This window comes from Cyclopterus lumpus, chromosome 10 (assembly GCF_009769545.1).
Source record: "Cyclopterus lumpus isolate fCycLum1 chromosome 10, fCycLum1.pri, whole genome shotgun sequence".
NCBI classification, from domain to species: domain Eukaryota; kingdom Metazoa; phylum Chordata; class Actinopteri; order Perciformes; family Cyclopteridae; genus Cyclopterus; species Cyclopterus lumpus.
The window spans coordinates 5144994-5162114 of NC_046975.1; the positions used below are offsets into that span (position 1 = coordinate 5144994).

The 17121-nt window shown below is 42.5% G+C and overlaps 34 non-coding genes across 34 annotated transcripts; all 34 read left to right on the plus strand.

The window, feature by feature from the left end:
- The first annotated feature begins 360 nt into the window (after positions 1-360).
- trnal-uag lies at positions 361-442 on the plus strand. Its single transcript has one exon. It is a non-coding gene; the product is annotated as a tRNA-Leu (tRNA).
- Positions 443-924: 482 nt separating this feature from the next.
- trnal-aag lies at positions 925-1006 on the plus strand. Its single transcript has one exon. It is a non-coding gene; the product is annotated as a tRNA-Leu (tRNA).
- Positions 1007-1492: 486 nt separating this feature from the next.
- trnal-aag lies at positions 1493-1574 on the plus strand. The gene has a single exon. It is a non-coding gene; the product is annotated as a tRNA-Leu (tRNA).
- A 483-nt stretch (positions 1575-2057) lies between these two features.
- On the plus strand, positions 2058-2139 carry trnal-uag. Its single transcript has one exon. It is a non-coding gene; the product is annotated as a tRNA-Leu (tRNA).
- A 485-nt stretch (positions 2140-2624) lies between these two features.
- Positions 2625-2706, plus strand: trnal-aag. Its single transcript has one exon. It is a non-coding gene; the product is annotated as a tRNA-Leu (tRNA).
- Positions 2707-2929: 223 nt separating this feature from the next.
- On the plus strand, positions 2930-3011 carry trnal-aag. Its single transcript has one exon. It is a non-coding gene; the product is annotated as a tRNA-Leu (tRNA).
- Positions 3012-3496: 485 nt separating this feature from the next.
- On the plus strand, positions 3497-3578 carry trnal-uag. The gene has a single exon. It is a non-coding gene; the product is annotated as a tRNA-Leu (tRNA).
- A 485-nt stretch (positions 3579-4063) lies between these two features.
- On the plus strand, positions 4064-4145 carry trnal-aag. Its single transcript has one exon. It is a non-coding gene; the product is annotated as a tRNA-Leu (tRNA).
- Positions 4146-4368: 223 nt separating this feature from the next.
- On the plus strand, positions 4369-4450 carry trnal-uag. Its single transcript has one exon. It is a non-coding gene; the product is annotated as a tRNA-Leu (tRNA).
- A 485-nt stretch (positions 4451-4935) lies between these two features.
- Positions 4936-5017, plus strand: trnal-aag. The gene has a single exon. It is a non-coding gene; the product is annotated as a tRNA-Leu (tRNA).
- Positions 5018-5240: 223 nt separating this feature from the next.
- trnal-uag lies at positions 5241-5322 on the plus strand. The gene has a single exon. It is a non-coding gene; the product is annotated as a tRNA-Leu (tRNA).
- Positions 5323-5804: 482 nt separating this feature from the next.
- Positions 5805-5886, plus strand: trnal-aag. Its single transcript has one exon. It is a non-coding gene; the product is annotated as a tRNA-Leu (tRNA).
- A 223-nt stretch (positions 5887-6109) lies between these two features.
- On the plus strand, positions 6110-6191 carry trnal-uag. Its single transcript has one exon. It is a non-coding gene; the product is annotated as a tRNA-Leu (tRNA).
- Positions 6192-6673: 482 nt separating this feature from the next.
- trnal-aag lies at positions 6674-6755 on the plus strand. Its single transcript has one exon. It is a non-coding gene; the product is annotated as a tRNA-Leu (tRNA).
- A 223-nt stretch (positions 6756-6978) lies between these two features.
- trnal-uag lies at positions 6979-7060 on the plus strand. Its single transcript has one exon. It is a non-coding gene; the product is annotated as a tRNA-Leu (tRNA).
- A 482-nt stretch (positions 7061-7542) lies between these two features.
- Positions 7543-7624, plus strand: trnal-uag. The gene has a single exon. It is a non-coding gene; the product is annotated as a tRNA-Leu (tRNA).
- Positions 7625-8106: 482 nt separating this feature from the next.
- trnal-aag lies at positions 8107-8188 on the plus strand. The gene has a single exon. It is a non-coding gene; the product is annotated as a tRNA-Leu (tRNA).
- Positions 8189-8670: 482 nt separating this feature from the next.
- On the plus strand, positions 8671-8752 carry trnal-aag. The gene has a single exon. It is a non-coding gene; the product is annotated as a tRNA-Leu (tRNA).
- A 223-nt stretch (positions 8753-8975) lies between these two features.
- Positions 8976-9057, plus strand: trnal-uag. The gene has a single exon. It is a non-coding gene; the product is annotated as a tRNA-Leu (tRNA).
- Positions 9058-9539: 482 nt separating this feature from the next.
- Positions 9540-9621, plus strand: trnal-aag. The gene has a single exon. It is a non-coding gene; the product is annotated as a tRNA-Leu (tRNA).
- A 482-nt stretch (positions 9622-10103) lies between these two features.
- Positions 10104-10185, plus strand: trnal-aag. The gene has a single exon. It is a non-coding gene; the product is annotated as a tRNA-Leu (tRNA).
- Positions 10186-10408: 223 nt separating this feature from the next.
- Positions 10409-10490, plus strand: trnal-uag. Its single transcript has one exon. It is a non-coding gene; the product is annotated as a tRNA-Leu (tRNA).
- A 485-nt stretch (positions 10491-10975) lies between these two features.
- trnal-uag lies at positions 10976-11057 on the plus strand. The gene has a single exon. It is a non-coding gene; the product is annotated as a tRNA-Leu (tRNA).
- A 223-nt stretch (positions 11058-11280) lies between these two features.
- trnal-uag lies at positions 11281-11362 on the plus strand. The gene has a single exon. It is a non-coding gene; the product is annotated as a tRNA-Leu (tRNA).
- Positions 11363-11585: 223 nt separating this feature from the next.
- Positions 11586-11667, plus strand: trnal-uag. The gene has a single exon. It is a non-coding gene; the product is annotated as a tRNA-Leu (tRNA).
- A 482-nt stretch (positions 11668-12149) lies between these two features.
- trnal-aag lies at positions 12150-12231 on the plus strand. The gene has a single exon. It is a non-coding gene; the product is annotated as a tRNA-Leu (tRNA).
- Positions 12232-12714: 483 nt separating this feature from the next.
- On the plus strand, positions 12715-12796 carry trnal-aag. Its single transcript has one exon. It is a non-coding gene; the product is annotated as a tRNA-Leu (tRNA).
- Positions 12797-13278: 482 nt separating this feature from the next.
- trnal-uag lies at positions 13279-13360 on the plus strand. Its single transcript has one exon. It is a non-coding gene; the product is annotated as a tRNA-Leu (tRNA).
- A 486-nt stretch (positions 13361-13846) lies between these two features.
- Positions 13847-13928, plus strand: trnal-aag. The gene has a single exon. It is a non-coding gene; the product is annotated as a tRNA-Leu (tRNA).
- A 223-nt stretch (positions 13929-14151) lies between these two features.
- Positions 14152-14233, plus strand: trnal-uag. The gene has a single exon. It is a non-coding gene; the product is annotated as a tRNA-Leu (tRNA).
- A 1050-nt stretch (positions 14234-15283) lies between these two features.
- On the plus strand, positions 15284-15365 carry trnal-aag. The gene has a single exon. It is a non-coding gene; the product is annotated as a tRNA-Leu (tRNA).
- Positions 15366-15846: 481 nt separating this feature from the next.
- Positions 15847-15928, plus strand: trnal-uag. Its single transcript has one exon. It is a non-coding gene; the product is annotated as a tRNA-Leu (tRNA).
- A 482-nt stretch (positions 15929-16410) lies between these two features.
- Positions 16411-16492, plus strand: trnal-aag. The gene has a single exon. It is a non-coding gene; the product is annotated as a tRNA-Leu (tRNA).
- A 485-nt stretch (positions 16493-16977) lies between these two features.
- trnal-aag lies at positions 16978-17059 on the plus strand. Its single transcript has one exon. It is a non-coding gene; the product is annotated as a tRNA-Leu (tRNA).
- The last annotated feature ends 62 nt before the right edge of the window (positions 17060-17121 follow it).

Below are 17121 nucleotides of genomic sequence, written 5' to 3' on the forward strand. Positions count from 1 at the left end.
CACTTTAAAATCCAACAAATGCATATTTTTAGCAGCCAGCTGCTGAAATCTTGGTACCCACTGGTTCCAAAAGATGTCCACAACAACTAGACAACACATTGACACTTTCACCACCAGAGCAGAGTGGCGCAGCGGAAGCGTGCTGGGCCCATAACCCAGATGTCGATGGATCGAAACCATCCTCTGCTAATTGAAAATGCTTTAAATCAAGAGAATGTATCTATTATTTTCAAACCATTCTCAAACTGCAATGTTTTCAGCCTTTGACACAGCTGTCTGATGGAACTGTTTTCAACCTTTCGTGCTTCATTTGAAATCAAATTATCGTCCCAAGGAGCTGATCCATTCGAGGCACTTTCAGGTAGTGTGGCCGAGTGGTCTAAGGCGCTGGATTTAGGCTCCAGTCTCTCAGGAGGCGTGGGTTCAAATCCCACCACTGCCATTCTTTCTAGTCTTGACTTCAAGATTATTGTCCAGAATACATCCATATACCCAAAGTTGTGATGTGTATTCTTTACCAAACATTACTTAGTGTCTAAGGGAAATGTCTTCTCTCTGCAAGGTCACTTTAAAATCCAACAAATGCATATTTTTAGCAGCCAGCTGCTGAAATCTTGGTACCCACTGGTTCCAAAAGATGTCCACAACAACTAGACAACACATTGACACTTTCACCACCAGAGCAGAGTGGCGCAGCGGAAGCGTGCTGGGCCCATAACCCAGATGTCGATGGATCGAAACCATCCTCTGCTAATTGAAAATGCTTTAAATCAAGAGAATGTATCTATTATTTTCAAAACCATTCTCAAACTGCAATGTTTTCAGCCTTTGACACAGCTGTCTGATGGAAATGTTTCAACCTTTCGTGCTGCATTTGGCATCAAATTATCGTCCCAAGGAGCTGATGCATTTGTGGCACTTTCAGGTAGTGTGGCCGAGTGGTCTAAGGCGCTGGATTAAGGCTCCAGTCTCTCAGGAGGCGTGGGTTCAAATCCCACCACTGCCATTCTTTCTAGTCTTGACTTCAAGATTATTGTCCAGAATACATCCATATACCCAAAGTTGTGATGTGTATTCTTTACCAAACATTACTTAGTGTCTAAGGGAAATGTCTTCTCTCTTCAAGGTCACTTTAAAATCCAACAAATGCATATTTTTGCAACCAGCTAGCTGCTGAAATCTTGGTACCCACTGGTTCCAAAAGATGTCCACAACATCTAGACAACACATTGACACTTTCACCACCAGAGCAGAGTGGTGCAGCGGAAGCGTGCTGGGCCCATAACCCAGATGTCGATGGATCGAAACCATCCTCTGCTAATTGAAAATACTTTAAATCAAGAGAATTTATCTATTATTTTAAAAACCATTCTCAAACTGCAATGTTTTCAGCCTTTGACACAGCTGTCTGATGGAAATGTTTTCAACCTTTCGTGCTTCATTTGAAATCAAATTATCGTCCCAAGGAGCTGATCCATTCGAGGCACTTTCAGGTAGTGTGGCCGAGTGGTCTAAGGTGCTGGATTAAGGCTCCAGTCTCTCAGGAGGCGTGGGTTCAAATCCCACCACTGCCATTCTTTCTAGTCTTGACTTCAAGATTATTGTCCAGAATACATCCATATACCCAAAGTTGTGATGTGTATTCTTTACCTTACATTACTTAGTGTCTAAGGGAAATGTCTTCTCTCTGCAAGGTCACTTTAAAATCCAACAAATGCATATTTTTACCAGCCAGCTGCTGAAATCTTGGTACCCACTGGTTCCAAAAGATGTCCACAACAACTAGACAACACATTGACACTTTCACCACCAGAGCAGAGTGGCGCAGCGGAAGCGTGCTGGGCCCATAACCCAGATGTCGATGGATCGAAACCATCCTCTGCTAATTGAAAATGCTTTAAATCAAGAGAATGTATCTATTATTTTCAAAACCATTCTCAAACTGCAATGTTTTCAGCCTTTGACACAGCTGTCTGATGGAAATGTTTCAACCTTTCGTGCTTCATTTGAAATCAAATTATCGTCCCAAGGAGCTGATCCATTCAATGGCACTTTCAGGTAGTGTGGCCGAGTGGTCTAAGGCGCTGGATTTAGGCTCCAGTCTCTCAGGAGGCGTGGGTTCAAATCCCACCACTGCCATTCTTTCTAGTCTTGACTTCAAGATTATTGTCCAGAATACATCCATATACCCAAAGTTGTGATGTGTATTCTTTACCAAACATTACTTAGTGTCTAAGGGAAATGTCTTCTCTCTGCAAGGTCACTTTAAACTCCAACAAATGCATATTTTTGCAACCAGCTAGCTGCTGAAATCTTGGTACCCACTGGTTCCAAAAGATGTCCACAACATCCAGACAACACATTGACACTTTCACCACCAGAGCAGAGTGGCGCAGCGGAAGTGTGCTGGGCCCATAACCCAGATGTCGATGGATCGAAACCATCCTCTGCTAATTGAAAATGCTTTAAATCAAGAGAATGTATCTATTATTTTCAAACCATTCTCAAACTGCAATGTTTTCAGCCTTTGACACAGCTGTCTGATGGAATTGTTTACAACCTTTCGTGCTGCATTTGGCATCAAATTATCGTCCCAAGGAGCTGATGCATTTGTGGCACTTTCAGGTAGTGTGGCCGAGTGGTCTAAGGCGCTGGATTAAGGCTCCAGTCTCTCAGGAGGCGTGGGTTCAAATCCCACCAATGCCATTCTTTCTAGTCTTGACTTCAACATTATTATCCAGAAAACCATCCTCTGCTAATTGAAAATGATGTAAAACAAGAGAATGTATCCATTATTTTCAATCCATTCTCAAACTGCAATGTTTTCAGCCTTTGACACAGCTGTCTGATGGAAATGTTTTCAACCTTTCGTGCTTCATTTGAAATCAAATTATCGTCCCAAGGAGCTGATCCATTCGAGGCACTTTCAGGTAGTGTGGCCGAGTGGTCTAAGGCGCTGGATTAAGGCTCCAGTCTCTCAGGAGGCGTGGGTTCAAATCCCACCACTGCCATTCTTTCTAGTCTTGACTTCAAGATTATTGTCCAGAATACATCCATATACCCAAAGTTGTGATGTGTATTCTTTACCAAACATTACTTAGTGTCTAAGGGAAATGTCTTCTCTCTGCAAGGTCACTTTAAAATCCAACAAATGCATATTTTTGCAACCAGCTAGCTGCTGAAATCTTGGTACCCACTGGTTCCAAAAGATGTCCACAACAACTAGACAACACATTGACACTTTCACCACCAGAGCAGAGTGGCGCAGCGGAAGCGTGCTGGGCCCATAACCCAGATGTCGATGGATCGAAACCATCCTCTGCTAATTGAAAATGCTTTAAATCAAGAGAATGTATCTATTATTTTCAAACCATTCTCAAACTGCAATGTTTTCAGCCTTTGACACAGCTGTCTGATGGAAATATTTTCAACCTTTCGTGCTTCATTTTAAATCAAATTATCGTCCCAAGGAGCTGATCCATTCAATGCACTTTCAGGTAGTGTGGCCGAGTGGTCTAAGGCGCTGGATTTAGGCGCCAGTCTCTCAGGAGGCGTGAGTTCAAATCCCACCACTGCCACTCTTTCTAGTCTTGACTTCAAGATTATTGTCCAGAATACATCCATATACCCAAAGTTGTGATGTGTATTCTTTACCAAACATTACTTAGTGTCTAAGGGAAATGTCTTCTCTCTGCAAGGTCACTTTAAAATCCAACAAATGCATATTTTTGCAACCAGCTAGCTGCTGAAATCTTGGTACCCACTGGTTCCAAAAGATGTCCACAACAACTAGACAACACATTGACACTTTCATCACCAGAGCAGAGTGGCGCAGCGGAAGTGTGCTGGGCCCATAACCCAGATGTCGATGGATCGAAACCATCCTCTGCTAATTGAAAATGCTTTAAATCAAGAGAATGTATCTATTATTTTCAAACCATTCTCAAACTGCAATGTTTTCAGCCTCTGACACAGCTGTCTGATGGAATTGTTTACAACCTTTCGTGCTGCATTTGGCATCAAATTATCGTCCCAAGGAGCTGATGCATTTGTGGCACTTTCAGGTAGTGTGGCCGAGTGGTCTAAGGCGCTGGATTAAGGCTCCAGTCTCTCAGGAGGCGTGGGTTCAAATCCCTCCACTGCCATTCTTTCTAGTCTTGACTTCAACATTATTATCCAGAAAACCATCCTCTGCTAATTGAAAATGATGTAAAACAAGAGGATGTATCTATTATTTTCAAACCATTCTCAAACTGCAATGTTTTCAGCCTTTGACACAGCTGTCTGATGGAAATGTTTTCAACCTTTCGTGCTTCATTTAAAATCAAATTATCGTCCCAAGGAGCTGATCCATTCGAGGCACTTTCAGGTAGTGTGGCCGAGTGGTCTAAGGCGCTGGATTTAGGCTCCAGTCTCTCAGGAGGCGTGGGTTCAAATCCCTCCACTGCCATTCTTTCTAGTCTTGACTTCAAGATTATTGTCCAGAATACATCCATATACCCAAAGTTGTGATGTGTATTCTTTACCAAACATTACTTAGTGTCTAAGGGAAATGGCTTCTCTCTGCAAGGTCACTTTAAAATCCAACAAATGCATATTTTTGCAACCAGCTAGCTGCTGAAATCTTGGTACCCACTGGTTCCAAAAGATGTCCACAACAACTAGACAACACATTGACACTTTCACCACCAGAGCAGAGTGGCGCAGCGGAAGCGTGCTGGGCCCATAACCCAGATGTCGATGGATAGAAACCATCCTCTGCTAATTGAAAATGCTTTAAATCAAGAGAATGTATCTATTATTTTCAAACCATTCTCAAACTGCAATGTTTTCAGCCTTTGACACAGCTGTCTGATGGAATTGTTTACAACCTTTCGTGCTGCATTTGGCATCAAATTATCGTCCCAAGGAGCTGATGCATTTGTGGCACTTTCAGGTAGTGTGGCCGAGTGGTCTAAGGCGCTGGATTAAGGCTCCAGTCTCTCAGGAGGCGTGGGTTCAAATCCCACCACTGCCATTCTTTCTAGTCTTGACTTCAACATTATTATCCAGAAAACCATCCTCTGCTAATTGAAAATGCTGTAAAACAAGAGAATGTATCCATTATTTTCAATCCATTCTCAAACTGCAATGTTTTCAGCCTTTGACACAGCTGTCTGATGGAAATGTTTTCAACCTTTCATGCTTCATTTGGCATCAAATTATCGTCCCAAGGAGCTGATCCATTCGAGGCACTTTCAGGTAGTGTGGCCGAGTGGTCTAAGGCGCTGGATTTAGGCTCCAGTCTCTCAGGAGGCGTGGGTTCAAATCCCACCACTGCCATTCTTTCTAGTTTTGACTTCAAGATTATTGTCCAGAATACATCCATATATCCAAAGTTGTGATGTGTATTCTTTACCAAACATTACTTAGTGTCTAAGGGAAATGTCTTCTCTCTGCAAGGTCACTTTAAAATCCAACAAATGCATATTTTTACCAGCCAGCTGCTGAAATCTTGGTACCCACTGGTTCCAAAAGATGTCCACAACAACTAGACAACACATTGACACTTTCACCACCAGAGCAGAGAGGCGCAATGGAAGCGTGCTGGGCCCATAACCCAGATGTCGATGGATCGAAACCATCCTCTGCTAATTGAAAATACTTTAAATCAAGAGAATGTATCTATTATTTTCAAACCATTCTCAAACTGCAATGTTTTCAGCCTTTGACACAGCTCTCTGATGGAATTGTTTACAACCTTTCGTGCTGCATTTGGCATCAAATTATCGTCCCAAGGAGCTGATGCATTTGTGGCACTTTCAGGTAGTGTGGCCGAGTGTTCTAAGGCGCTGGATTAAGGCTCCAGTCTCTCAGGAGGCGTGGGTTCAAATCCCACCACTGCCATTCTTTCTAGTCTTGACTTCAACATTATTATCCAGAAAACCATCCTCTGCTAATTGAAAATGATGTAAAACAAGAGGATGTATCTATTATTTTCAAACCATTCTCAAACTGCAATGTTTTCAGCCTTTGACACAGCTGTCTGATGGAAATGTTTTCAACCTTTCGTGCTTCATTTAAAATCAAATTATAGTCCCAAGGAGCTGATCCATTCGAGGCACTTTCAGGTAGTGTGGCCGAGTGGTCTAAGGCGCTGGATTTAGGCTCCAGTCTCTCAGGAGGCGTGGGTTCAAATCCCTCCACTGCCATTCTTTCTAGTCTTGACTTCAAGATTATTGTCCAGAATACATCCATATACCCAAAGTTGTGATGTGTATTCTTTACCAAACATTACTTAGTGTCTAAGGGAAATGTCTTTTCTCTGCATGGTCACTTTAAAATCCAACAAATGCATATTTTTACCAGCCAGCTGCTGAAATCTTGGTACCCACTGTTTCCAAAAGATGTCCACAACAACTAGACAACACATTGACACTTTCACCACCAGAGCAGAGTGGCGCAGCGGAAGCGTGCTGGGCCCATAACCCAGATGTCGATGGATCGTAACCATCCTCTGCTAATTGAAAATACTTTAAATCAAGAGAATATATCTATTATTTTCAAACCATTCTCAAACTGCAATGTTTTCAGCCTTTGACACAGCTGTCTGATGGAATTGATTACAACCTTTCGTGCTGCATTTGGCATCAAATTATCGTCCCAAGGAGCTGATGCATTTGTGGCACTTTCAGGTAGTGTGGCCGAGTGTTCTAAGGCGCTGGATTAAGGCTCCAGTCTCTCAGGAGGCGTGGGTTCAAATCCCACCACTGCCATTCTTTCTAGTCTTGACTTCAACATTATTATCCAGAAAACCATCCTCTGCTAATTGAAAATGATGTAAAACAAGAGGATGTATCTATTATTTTCAAACCATTCTCAAACTGCAATGTTTTCAGCCTTTGACACAGCTGTCTGATGGAAATGTTTTCAACCTTTCGTGCTTCATTTAAAATCAAATTATCGTCCCAAGGAGCTGATCCATTCGAGGCACTTTCAGGTAGTGTGGCCGAGTGGTCTAAGGCGCTGGATTTAGGCTCCAGTCTCTCAGGAGGCGTGGGTTCAAATCCCTCCACTGCCATTCTTTCTAGTCTTGACTTCAAGATTATTGTCCAGAATACATCCATATACCCAAAGTTGTGATGTGTATTCTTTACCAAACATTACTTAGTGTCTAAGGGAAATGTCTTTTCTCTGCATGGTCACTTTAAAATCCAACAAATGCATATTTTTACCAGCCAGCTGCTGAAATCTTGGTACCCACTGGTTCCAAAAGATGTCCACAACAACTAGACAACACATTGACACTTTCACCACCAGAGCAGAGTGGCGCAGCGGAAGCGTGCTGGGCCCATAACCCAGATGTCGATGGATCGAAACCATCCTCTGCTAATTGAAAATGCTTTAAATCAAGAGAATGTATCTATTATTTTCAAACCATTCTCAAACTGCAATGTTTTCAGCCTTTGACACAGCTGTCTGATGGAAATGTTTTCAACCTTTCGTGCTTCATTTTAAATCAAATTATCGTCCCAAGGAGCTGATCCATTCGATGTACTTTCAGGTAGTGTGGCCGAGTGGTCTAAGGCGCTGGATTTAGGCTCCAGTCTCTCAGGAGGCGTCGGTTCAAATCCCACCACTGCCATTCTTTCTAGTTTTGACTTCAAGATTATTGTCCAGAATACATCCATATACCCAAAGTTGTGATGTGTATTCTTAACCAAACATTACTTAGTGTCTAAGGGAAATGTCTTCTCTCTGCAAGGTCACTTTAAAATCCAACAAATGCATATTTTTACCAGCCAGCTGCTGAAATCTTGGTACCCACTGGTTCCAAAAGATGTCCACAACAACTAGACAACACATTGACACTTTCACCACCAGAGCAGAGAGGCGCAATGGAAGCGTGCTGGGCCCATAACCCAGATGTCGATGGATCGAAACCATCCTCTGCTAATTGAAAATACTTTAAATCAAGAGAATGTATCTATTATTTTCAAACCATTCTCAAACTGCAATGTTTTCAGCCTTTGACACAGCTCTCTGATGGAATTGTTTACAACCTTTCGTGCTGCATTTGGCATCAAATTATCGTCCCAAGGAGCTGATGCATTTGTGGCACTTTCAGGTAGTGTGGCCGAGTGTTCTAAGGCGCTGGATTAAGGCTCCAGTCTCTCAGGAGGCGTGGGTTCAAATCCCACCACTGCCATTCTTTCTAGTCTTGACTTCAACATTATTGTCCAGAATACATCCATATACCCAAAGTTGTGATGTGTATTCTTTACCAAACATTACTTAGTGTCTAAGGGAAATGGCTTCTCTCTGCAAGGTCACTTTAAAATCCAACAAATGCATATTTTTACCAGCCAGCTGCTGAAATCTTGGTACCCACTGGTTCCAAAAGATGTCCACAACAACTAGACAACACATTGACACTTTCACCACCAGAGCAGAGTGGCGCAACGGAAGCGTGCTGGGCCCATAACCCAGATGTCGATGGATAGAAACCATCCTCTGCTAATTGAAAATGCTTTAAATCAAGAGAATGTATCTATTATTTTTAAACCATTCTCAAACTGCAATGTTTTCAGCCTTTGACACAGCTGGCTGATGGAATTGTTTACAACCTTTCGTGCTGCATTTGGCATCAAATTATCGTCCCAAGGAGCTGATGCATTTGTGGCACTTTCAGGTAGTGTGGCCGAGTGGTCTAAGGCGCTGGATTAAGGCTCCAGTCTCTCAGGAGGCGTGGGTTCAAATCCCACCACTGCCATTCTTTCTAGTCTTGACTTCAACATTATTATCCAGAAAACCATCCTCTGCTAATTGAAAATGATGTAAAACAAGAGAATGTATCCATTATTTTCAATCCATTCTCAAACTGCAATGTTTTCAGCCTTTGACACAGCTGTCTGATGGAAATGTTTTCAACCTTTCGTGCTTCATTTTAAATCAAATTATCGTCACAAGGAGCTGATCCATTCGAGGCACTTTCAGGTAGTGTGGCCGAGTGGTCTAAGGCGCTGGATTTAGGCTCCAGTCTCTCATGAGGTGTGGGTTCAAATCCCACCACTGCCATTCTTTCTAGACTTGACTTCAAGATTATTGTCCAGAATACATCCATATACCCAAAGTTGTGATGTGTATTCTTTACCAAACATTACTTAGTGTCTAAGGGAAATGTCTTCTCTCTGCAAGGTCACTTTAAAATCCAACAAATGCATATTTTTACCAGCCAGCTGCTGAAATCTTGGTACCCACTGGTTCCAAAAGATGTCCACAACAACTAGACAACACATTGACACTTTCACCACCAGAGCAGAGAGGCGCAATGGAAGCGTGCTGGGCCCATAACCCAGATGTCGATGGATCGAAACCATCCTCTGCTAATTGAAAATACTTTAAATCAAGAGAATGTATCTATTATTTTCAAACCATTCTCAAACTGCAATGTTTTCAGCCTTTGACACAGCTCTCTGATGGAATTGTTTACAACCTTTCGTGCTGCATTTGGCATCAAATTATCGTCCCAAGGAGCTGATGCATTTGTGGCACTTTCAGGTAGTGTGGCCGAGTGTTCTAAGGCGCTGGATTAAGGCTCCAGTCTCTCAGGAGGCGTGGGTTCAAATCCCACCACTGCCATTCTTTCTAGTCTTGACTTCAACATTATTGTCCAGAATACATCCATATACCCAAAGTTGTGATGTGTATTCTTTACCAAACATTACTTAGTGTCTAAGGGAAATGGCTTCTCTCTGCAAGGTCACTTTAAAATCCAACAAATGCATATTTTTACCAGCCAGCTGCTGAAATCTTGGTACCCACTGGTTCCAAAAGATGTCCACAACAACTAGACAACACATTGACACTTTCACCACCAGAGCAGAGTGGCGCAGCGGAAGCGTGCTGGGCCCATAACCCAGATGTCGATGGATTGAAACCATCCTCTGCTAATTGAAAATGCTTTAAATCAAGAGAATGTATCTATTATTTTCAAACCATTCTCAAACTGCAATGTTTTCAGCCTTTGACACAGCTGGCTGATGGAATTGTTTACAACCTTTCGTGCTGCATTTGGCATCAAATTATCGTCCCAAGGAGCTGATGCATTTGTGGCACTTTCAGGTAGTGTGGCCGAGTGGTCTAAGGCGCTGGATTAAGGCTCCAGTCTCTCAGGAGGCGTGGGTTCAAATCCCACCACTGCCATTCTTTCTAGTCTTGACTTCAACATTATTATCCAGAAAACCATCCTCTGCTAATTGAAAATGATGTAAAACAAGAGAATGTATCCATTATTTTCAATCCATTCTCAAACTGCAATGTTTTCAGCCTTTGACACAGCTGTCTGATGGAAATGTTTTCAACCTTTCGTGCTTCATTTTAAATCAAATTATCGTCACAAGGAGCTGATCCATTCGAGGCACTTTCAGGTAGTGTGGCCGAGTGGTCTAAGGCGCTGGATTTAGGCTCCAGTCTCTCATGAGGTGTGGGTTCAAATCCCACCACTGCCATTCTTTCTAGACTTGACTTCAAGATTATTGTCCAGAATACATCCATATACCCAAAGTTGTGATGTGTATTCTTTACCAAACATTACTTAGTGTCTAAGGGAAATGTCTTCTCTCTGCAAGGTCACTTTAAAATCCAACAAATGCATATTTTTGCAACCAGCTAGCTGCTGAAATCTTGGTACCCACTGGTTCCAAAAGATGTCCACAACAACTAGACAACACATTGACACTTTCACCACCAGAGCAGAGTGGCGCAGTGGAAGCGTGCTGGGCTCATAACCCAGATGTCGATGGATCGAAAACATCCTCTGCTAATTGAAAATACTTTAAATCAAGAGAATTTATCTATTATTTTCAAACCATTCTCAAACTGCAACGTTTTCAGCATTTGACACAGCTGTCTGATGGAAACGTCTTCAACTTTTCGTGCTGCATTTGGAATCAAATTATCGTCCCAAGGAGCTGATCCATTCGAGGCACTTTCAGGTAGTGTGGCCGAGTGGTCTAAGGCGCTGGATTTAGGCTCCAGTCTCTCAGGAGGCTTGGGTTCAAATCCCACCACTCCCATTCTTTCTAGTCTTGACTTCAACATTATTATCCAGAAAACCATCCTCTGCTAATTGAAAATACTTTAAATCAAGAGAATTTATCTATTATTTTCAAACCATTCTCAAACTGCAACGTTTTCAGCATTTGACACAGCTGTCTGATGGAAACGTCTTCAACTTTTCGTGCTGCATTTGGAATCAAATTATCGTCCCAAGGAGCTGATCCATTCGAGGCACTTTCAGGTAGTGTGGCCGAGTGGTCTAAGGCGCTGGATTTAGGCTCCAGTCTCTCAGGAGGCTTGGGTTCAAATCCCACCACTGCCATTCTTTCTAGTCTTGACTTCAACATTATTATCCAGAAAACCATCCTCTGCTAATTGAAAATGATGTAAAACAAGAGAATGTATCCATTATTTTCAATCCATTCTCAAACTGCAATGTTTTCAGCCTTTGACACAGCTGTCTGATGGAAATATTTTCAACCTTTCGTGCTTCATTTGAAATCAAATTATCGTCCCAAGGAGCTGATCCATTCGAGGCACTTTCAGGTAGTGTGGCCGAGTGGTCTAAGGCGCTGGATTTAGGCTCCAGTCTCTCAGGAGGCGTGGGTTCAAATCCCACCACTGCCATTCTTTCTAGTTTTGACTTCAAGATTATTGTCCAGAATACATCCATATATCCAAAGTTGTGATGTGTATTCTTTACCAAACATTACTTAGTGTCTAAGGGAAATGTCTTCTCTCTGCAAGGTCACTTTAAAATCCAACAAATGCATATTTTTACCAGCCAGCTGCTGAAATCTTGGTACCCACTGGTTCCAAAAGATGTCCACAACAACTAGACAACACATTGACACTTTCACCACCAGAGCAGAGAGGCGCAATGGAAGCGTGCTGGGCCCATAACCCAGATGTCGATGGCTCGAAACCATCCTCTGCTAATTGAAAATACTTTAAATCAAGAGAATGTATCTATTATTTTCAAACCATTCTCAAACTGCAATGTTTTCAGCCTTTGACACAGCTCTCTGATGGAATTGTTTACAACCTTTCGTGCTGCATTTGGCATCAAATTATCGTCCCAAGGAGCTGATGCATTTGTGGCACTTTCAGGTAGTGTGGCCGAGTGTTCTAAGGCGCTGGATTAAGGCTCCAGTCTCTCAGGAGGCGTGGGTTCAAATCCCACCACTGCCATTCTTTCTAGTCTTGACTTCAACATTATTGTCCAGAATACATCCATATACCCAAAGTTGTGATGTGTATTCTTTACCAAACATTACTTAGTGTCTAAGGGAAATGTCTTCTCTCTGCAAGGTCACTTTAAAATCCAACAAATGCATATTTTTACCAGCCAGCTGCTGAAATCTTGGTACCCACTGGTTCCAAAAGATGTCCACAACAACTAGACAACACATTGACACTTTCACCAACAGAGCAGAGTGGCGCAGCGGAAGAGTGCTGGGCCCATAACCCAGATGTCGATGGATCGAAACCATCCTCTGCTAATTGAAAATGCTTTAAATCAAGAGAATGTATCTATTATTTTAAAAACCATTCTCAAACTGCAATGTTTTCAGCCTTTGACACAGCTGTCTGATGGAATTGTTTACAACCTTTCGTGCTGCATTTGGCATCAAATTATCGTCCCAAGGAGCTGATGCATTTGTGGCACTTTCAGGTAGTGTGGCCGAGTGGTCTAAGGCGCTGGATTAAGGCTCCAGTCTCTCAGGAGGCGTGGGTTCAAATCCCACCACTGCCATTCTTTCTAGTCTTGACTTCAAGATTATTGTCCAGAATACATCCATATACCCAAAGTTGTGATGTGTATTCTTTACCTAACATTACTTAGTGTCTAAGGGAAATGTCTTCTCTCTGCAAGGTCACTTTAAAATCCAACAAATGCATATTTTTACCAGCCAGCTGCTGAAATCTTGGTACCCACTGGTTCCAAAAGATGTCCACAACAACTAGACAACACATTGACACTTTCACCACCAGAGCAGAGTGGCGCAGTGGAAGCGTGCTGGGCCCATAACCCAGATGTCGATGGATCGAAACCATCCTCTGCTAATTGAAAATGCTTTAAATCAAGAGAATGTATCTATTATTTTCAAACCATTCTCAAACTGCAATGTTTTCAGCCTTTGACACAGCTGTCTGATGGAAATGTTTTCAACCTTTCGTGCTTCATTTGAAATCAAATTATCGTCCCAAGGAGCTGATCCATTCGAGGCACTTTCAGGTAGTGTGGCCGAGTGGTCTAAGGCGCTGGATTTAGGCTCCAGTCTCTCAGGAGGCGTGGGTTCAAATCCCACCACTGCCACTCTTTCTAGTCTTGACTTCAAGATTATTGTCCAGAATACATCCATATACCCAAAGTTGTGATGTGTATTCTTTACCAAACATTACTTAGTGTCTAAGGGAAATGTCTTCTCTCTGCAAGGTCACTTTAAACTCCAAAAAAATGCATATTTTTGCAACCAGCTAGCTGCTGAAATCTTGGTACCCACTGGTTCCAAAAGATGTCCACAACAACTAGACAACACATTGACACTTTCACCACCAGAGCAGAGTGGCGCAGCGGAAGCGTGCTGGGCCCATAACCCAGATGTCGATGGATCGAAACCATCCTCTGCTAATTGAAGATGCTTTAAATCAAGAGAATGTATCTATTATTTTCAAACCATTCTCAAACTGCAATGTTTTCAGCCTTTGACACAGCTGTCTGATGGAAATGTTTTCAACCTTTCGTGCTGCATTTGGCATCAAATTATCGTCCCAAGGAGCTGATGCATTTGTGGCACTTTCAGGTAGTGTGGCCGAGTGGTCTAAGGCGCTGGATTAAGGCTCCAGTCTCTCAGGAGGTGTGGGTTCAAATCCCACCACTGCCATTCTTTCTAGTCTTGACTTCAACATTATTATCCAGAAAACCATCCTCTGCTAATTGAAAATGATGTAAAACAAGAGAATGTATCCATTATTTTCAATCCATTCTCAAACTGCAATGTTTTCAGCCTTTGACACAGCTGTCTGATGGAAATATTTTCAACCTTTCGTGCTTCATTTGAAATCAAATTATCGTCCCAAGGAGCTGATCCATTCGAGGCACTTTCAGGTAGTGTGGCCGAGTGGTCTAAGGCGCTGGATTTAGGCTCCAGTCTCTCAGGAGGCATGGGTTCAAATCCCACCACTGCCATTCTTTCTAGTCTTGACTTCAAGATTATTGTCCAGAATACATTGATATACCCAAAGTTGTGATGTGTATTCTTTACCAAACATTACTTAGTGTCTAAGGGAAATGTCTTCTCTCTGCAAGGTCACTTTAAAATCCAACAAATGCATATTTTTGCAACAAGCCAGCTGCTGAAATCTTGGTACCCACTGGTTCCAAAAGATGTCCACAACAACTAGACAACACATTGACACTTTCACCACCAGAGCAGAGTGGCGCAGGGGAAGTGTGCTGGGCCCATAACCCAGATGTCGATGGATCGAAACCATCCTCTGCTAATTGAAAATACTTTAAATCAAGAGAATTTATCTATTATTTTAAAAACCATTCTCAAACTGCAATGTTTTCAGCCTTTGACACAGCTGTCTGATGGAAACGTCTTCAACTTTTCGTGCTGCATTTGGCATCAAATTATCGTCCCAAGGAGCTGATCCATTCGAGGCACTTTCAGGTAGTGTGGCCGAGTGGTCTAAGGTGCTGGATTTAGGCTCCAGTCTCTCAGGAGGCATGGATTCAAATCCCACCACTAACATTATTTCTAGATTTGACTTCAACATTGTTGTCCAGAATACATCCATATACCCAAAGTTGTGATGTGTATTCTTTACCAAACATTACTTAGTGTCTAAGGGAAATGTCTTCTCTCTGCAAGGTCACTTTAAAATCCAACAAATGCATATTTTTACCAGCCAGCTGCTGAAATCTTGGTACCCACTGGTTCCAAAAGATGTCCACAACAACTAGACAACACATTGACACTTTCACCACCAGAGCAGAGTGGCGCAGCGGAAGCGTGCTGGGCCCATAACCCAGATGTCGATGGATCGAAACCATCCTCTGCTAATTGAAAATACTTTAAATCAAGAGAATTTATCTATTATTTTCAAACCATTCTCAAACTGCAATGTTTTCAGCCTTTGACACAGCTGTCTGATGGAAACGTCTTCAACTTTTCGTGCTGCATTTGGCATCAAATTATCGTCCCAAGGAGCTGATGCTTTTGTGGAACATTCAGGTAGTGTGGCCGAGTGGTCTAAGGCGCTGGATTAAGGCTCCAGTCTCTCAGGAGGCGTGGGTTCAAATCCCACCACTGCCATTCTTTCTAGTCTTGACTTCAAGATTATTGTCCAGAATACATCCATATACCCAAAGTTGTGATGTGTATTCTTTACCAAACATTACTTAGTGTCCAAGGGAAATGTCTTCTCTCTGCAAGGTCACTTTAAAATCAAACAAATGCATATTTTTACCATCAGCTGCTGAAATCTTGGTACCCACTGGTTCCAAAAGATGTCCACAACAACTAGACAACACATTGACACTTTCACCACCAGAGCAGAGTGGCGCAGTGGAAGCGTGCTGGGCCCATAACCCAGATGTCGATGGATCGAAACCATCCTCTGCTAATTGAAAATACTTTAAATCAAGAGAATGTATCTATTATTTTCAAACCATTCTCAAACTTCAATGTTTTCAGCCTTTGACACAGCTGTCTGATGGAAATGTTTTCAACCTTTCAAGCTTCATTTTAAATCAAATTATCGTCCCAAGGAGCTGATCCATTAGAGGCACTTTCAGGTAGTGTGGCCGAGTGGTCTAAGGCGCTGGATTTAGGCTCCAGTCTCTCAGGAGGCGTGGGTTCAAATCCCACCACTGCCATTCTTTCTAGTCTTGACTTCAAGATTATTGTCCAGAATACATCCATATACCCGAAGTTGTGATGTGTATTCTTTACCAAACATTACTTAGTGTCCAAGGGAAATGTCTTCTCTCTGCAAGGTCACTTTAAAATCCAACAAATGCATATTTTTACCAGCCAGCTGCTGAAATCTTGGTACCCACTGGTTCCAAAAGATGTCCACAACAACTAGACAACACATTGACACTTTCACCACCAGAGCAGAGTGGCGCAGCGGAAGCGTGCTGGGCCCATAACCCAGATGTCGATGGATCGAAACCATCCTCTGCTAATTGAAAATACTTTAAATCAAGAGAATGTATCTATTATTTTCAAACCATTCTCAAACTGCAATGTTTTCAGCCTTTGACACAGCTGTCTGATGGAAATGTTTTCAACCTTTCGTGCTGCATTTGGCATCAAATTATCGTCCCAAGGAGCTGATGCATTTGTGGCACTTTCAGGTAGTGTGGCCGAGTGGTCTAAGGCGCTGGATTAAGGCTCCAGTCTCTCAGGAGGCGTGGGTTCAAATCCCACCACTGCCATTCTTTCTAGTCTTGACTTCAAGATTATTGTCCAGAATACATCCATATACCCAAAGTTGTGATGTGTATTCTTTACCAAACATTACTTAGTGTCTAAGGGAAATGTCTTCTCTCTGCAAGGTCACTTTAAAATCCAACAAATGCATATTTTTGCAACCAGCTAGCTGCTGAAATCTTGGTACCCACTGGTTCCAAAAGATGTCCACAACATCCAGACAACACATTGACACTTTCACCACCAGAGCAGAGTGGCGCAGCGGAAGCGTGCTGGGCCCATAACCCAGATGTCGATGGATCGAAACCATCCTCTGCTAATTGAAAATACTTTAAATCAAGAGAATGTATCTATTATTTTCAAACCATTCTCAAACTGCAATGTTTTCAGCCTTTGACACAGCTGCCTGATGGAAACGTCTTCAACCTTTCGTGCTGCATTTGGCATCAAATTATCGTCCCAAGGAGCTGATGCTTTTGTGGAACTTTCAGGTAGTGTGGCCGAGTGGTCTAAGGCGCTGGATTAAGGCTCCAGTCTCTCAGGAGGCGTGGGTTCAAATCCCACCACTGCCATTCTTGCTAGTCTTGACTTCAAGATTATTGTCCAAAATACATCCATATACCCAAAGTTGTGA